The following is a 4,456-nucleotide window of genomic DNA, read 5'->3' on the forward strand; positions in this document are numbered from 1 at the left end:
TGAAATGAAAATTAAGGCACAAGAAAAGAGAGGTGAAATTAAGAAAAAATTTTATTGCATTATGTTTTAATTATAATATATAAGACCATGGTTACAATAACTTTGACTTTGGTAACATGAAATTGAAAGATACAATAAGTAAAGAATTGAAAGATACAATAATGAACTGAAAGATACAATAAGTAATGAAATAAGATAATAAATAGCTGAAGACTTTGTATTATGAATATTGGGTTACAAATACATTGAAATGGGTAATATGACAAAATGAAAGATACAATAAGCGACGAAATAAGATAACAAAATGCTGAAGTTAGTATTATAAATAATGCAGATTCGGGAAGATGTGGGGAAGTCCAAAAGATTCTGTAAAAGAAATATGATTTATGAAATTTTTGTATTTTATTCTTTGTTCTTTATTATTCTGTAAAACTAATAAAAATATTTAAAAAAAAAAAAAGATGAGACCGAATGAGTAAACCACAGACCAAAACTGGCACAGAGAGTAAATATAGATTATTTATTTATTTAAAAGCATTTCCAAACTGCTTAATATTAAAAAAAATTCTACATGGTAAACAAAAAATGCAACATTTTAAAAAATATACACCATAAAGATCAGTAATGAAGATAAAATCAGTAACAACAGGGCCAAATCTTATGAGTTAGGTAGTCTGGGCAAAAAGCAGTAAGTCTTTACAAGACATCTGAAGCAATCAATGACTAATCAAAGAGAATGAAAACATCATTTTAATGCAGGGGTTGCCATCTTGACACCCATGAAGACTTGCATTAGTGACCCAGGGCAGGTGCTCCGGACTCTGAGCTTTCATTTTTTTAAAGTGTCTAACTTTCCTAGGAAGAAAGAAATGGGGGCAAAATATGCAGGCACCTTCTTAGTGATTTTGTGAAATGAATGAGTGAGGTCTTGGGCTGCCCCTGCAGCCAGGGTTGCTTTCTGTCAACACATAACATCAGCACTAAACTTCACCAACTGCCACTATGTTACTGAGCTAAATGTAAGGTCTTACTGCTAGTGTATAAAGCCCTACATAACTTGGGACCAGAATGTGAGAGGTTACTTTATCCCTTTTATACCTGCCTATTTACCGTGGTCATATAAGGAGGTCTTCCTTGTGGTGCCGTGCCAGAGGTTCAATCCATGATGGTTGCTCCTTCAGTTCAGTGGCACCTGCCTTGTGAAACACAGAGCATTTTGAAATTAGACAATCTCCAACACAGTAGACCTTCCACTGGATGCTAAAAGTTCTATTTCTGCAAGCTTTCTCAAAAGGATGAATGAGTGTGCAGATAGTATCAAATTCCTCCTTGGAAATAGTTTGTTTTGCCTTATATTTTCTTGTTGTTGTACACTGCTATATGTTGAGTTTATAAATATTTCAAATAAATAAAATGACAAAGCTGCTTCCTAGCAAGAAATGTAGAGTGTACGGTTTTCTGCTAGTCATTTAACTGGAACTCACAGCAATGACGTTAAAAGTTCCATTTCCTTTTCCTTTGTTTCCTCCTTTTCTGTACAGCACCATGTGTGACCCTGTTGCTCTTGCTTGCTCCCTTAGCAGCTTTTAGCTTTTGATACCATTGACCATGGGCTAATACTGGACTGACTCCATGAGTTGGTAGCTGGAGGAATGCACTGTTATACATTTGTTCCTCTCCTACCCACTGGGTCAGTTCCAGAGTGGCGTTGGGTAAGTCTATGTCAGGCCCCTGGCAGTTACACTATAGGGTATCACAAAATGTCATTTTGTCCCCAATGGTGTTTAACATCTATATGAAACTGCTAGGAGGGACCATTATAGGAATTAGAACACGGTGCCATTGATATACTGATGACACTCAGCTCTATTTCTCTCTTCCATCTGAGTGAGGTGAGGTTGTACAAGTTCTGGACCAGAGCCTGGATGCAATGGAAGACTAAATCCCAAAAAGATGGAGGTCCTGTGGGTTGTGGTTCTCTTTCCAGGAATTAGGTAATTCCTTCAGAAATGGGGCTGCAATTCTCTCTAAAGGAGCAAGTACATAGTGTGGGGGTGCTCCTGGACCCATCATTGCCACTGGACGTTAAGGTGGCCTCAGTGGCAAGGAGCATTTTCTACCATACTTGGCTGGTTTGATACACAACTATAATCATCCCTGGACAGAAATGCACTGGTCACCTCCGGACTAGATTACCCTGTGGGGCTGTCCTAGAAGCTGCAGCTAGTGCAGAATGCAACAGCTATTCTACTGACTGAGGCACCTAACTGTGACCATGTTACACCACTCTTGAAAGAGCTGCACTAGGTACCAGGTTGGTTAGCTGTACTTAGGCTTAGGTACAGTTACAATAGTGTACTACGAAGTAAATTATTTACAAAAATCGTTATTAGGCAATACTGAAGAAGCTCATCAAATTTTTGAAAGGTCACTTATTCTAAACCTTTGAATCTACAAATAGTGCATTGGCTAGACACTTGAAATCTGTTACTTCATTATCTATGAAAGAGTGTTTAAGTCATGTCTTAGGTACATCTGAGTTGGGCAAACCTACTGTCTGTATTTTAAAGAGATATGGGATTTGGCCTCAAGTATCAGTGTCAGATTAATAGTCACATATTTATACAGAAAATTACATTGTGGTTTTAATTATCTATACAGAATCATTGACTTTTAAAAATGTCCCTTATTTAATGATTTAAAAAATACACAATTATTATCATTTACCTATATTGAGCTCTGTCATGGAATTTTCCCCAAATCTTACATGCAGAAAGAAATTTTGTCTAAAATATCTACTCACAAGATTGCTTTTTCTATTTTACTGGATTTCTCATTTTGATATTTTACAGTGATCCTATTAAAAGGTTTATTGTTGATCAAAATTTCCCTTATGGGATGGGGGGGGGCAATAAGGACTGATACTGTGCCAGAAGGATTAAAGTTCACTACATGGCAGCAAAACTCTCTTTTCCCTCTCCTAGGCTTCCTGGCAATATGGGCTGAGAAATGGGTGATTTGCCTCAAACCACATCCTTGTCCTACAGATGCATTAAACTTTAAAGGATAGTAAAAAAAGTAAATAACAACAACAGCAGCAGCAATTAAAATATTGCATTTTTAAATTACTGTAACCCACTCTTGGGCCCTATAAAGGGGAAGTATGGAATGGAATAATAACAATAATTCACACCTAGCATGAGAGATTTTAAATATACGGTACTTTTCACTGTTGCATATAAAACCCCATGAAGTCAGATACTGAAGGAAGAAAAATGATTGTGAAACCAAAGGGATAAGGGAAAACTGGGGAGAGTCCAGAATTTTATTAAAAAGAAACTTTTAGTAGTCAGACAATCTTTTTGTATGTCATTTCAAACAAATCTTCAGCATTGTAAAAGAAAAAAATCCAAATCTGGCTGTCTGCCAGAATGACATGACACACACAGGAAATAATTCAGGGAGTGGAATTCCCCCTTTCATAAAAGGTCATGTGAAGTGAAAATATAGTTCAGCTGGGTTTCCCCTAGACAAAAAGTACCTAATGTCCTGGACAAATACTGCCAAGCTGGTACAAGATTAATTTGCATTGATTTAAAAGAAATAATGGTGTTTACTTTCTATGATCAATTGAATTTCCCCCATTCTTTGTTATTACTATGTAGCAGTGACAGATTTTCACTGTATTCACCCGAACTCTTCTCAGTTTCTTTTCCCATACTGGAAATTTTCTGAAAGGAAAATTTCACATGAACTCACTGGGCAGCCGTATGTAAGCCACTCTTTCACTGTAAGCCCCATCCCATCTATAACATGCAGACAGTAACACTGGCCTACGTTACAAGGTTGTTAGGGTTATGGAGAATGAAATGTCTTTGAGCACAGAATAAATATGCTATAGGGGCATAAAAAATATTGTAATGACTATCTTGTTATTACAGCGATTTACAACTACAGATTTATGAACTGCACCAAGAAATACACAGGTTGCACCTGTCAAGGTTGAGCTATCCCGTCCATGTACATAATCACTGTTGCCTAGGAGCATTACATCCATAGAGTCCTCCCCCTGCCTCTCTTTCCTCCAGTTATGTCACAGATACACAAAATTAACAACTGCACATGTCTTCATATGTAAACTTCATATGCAGAATTCATATGCAGAACTAAAAATTGACTGTTTTTTCATGTATGCTGCAACATGGCAAAGAGTTTTACAACTGACACAGAGCAATGACCTTGCTTCCAAGCTGCTGACAGAATAGCAGAAAGGCTGACGTGCACAGGGGATTCTAGGTTCCAGGAAGATCCTTGCACCATTAGCAGGATGACACAACATGACTAGGCTAACTGCTTCCTTATCTCCTAAAAGCAGTAGATCACCTCCCACTTCACCCCTGTTAAGTGTCCACTCTTGGGTCTTGTCCTTCAGTCTGAGAATCTGACAGCCCAATCC

General features: G+C 37.4%; 1 long non-coding RNA gene across 1 annotated transcript; it reads right to left on the bottom strand.

Moving 5' to 3' along the window:
• Nucleotides 1–501: 501 nt before the first annotated feature.
• On the bottom strand, nucleotides 502–4,139 carry LOC309341302. The gene is made up of 2 exons (XR_014156185.1): nucleotides 2,953–4,139; nucleotides 502–1,196 (listed from the first exon to the last, which is right to left on the bottom strand). It is a non-coding gene; the product is annotated as an uncharacterized lncRNA (long non-coding RNA).
• Between the last annotated feature and the right edge of the window lie 317 nt (nucleotides 4,140–4,456).

This window comes from Podarcis erhardii, assembly GCF_964252035.2.
Source record: "Podarcis erhardii genome assembly, chromosome: 4".
NCBI classification, from domain to species: Eukaryota; Metazoa; Chordata; class Lepidosauria; order Squamata; family Lacertidae; genus Podarcis; species Podarcis erhardii.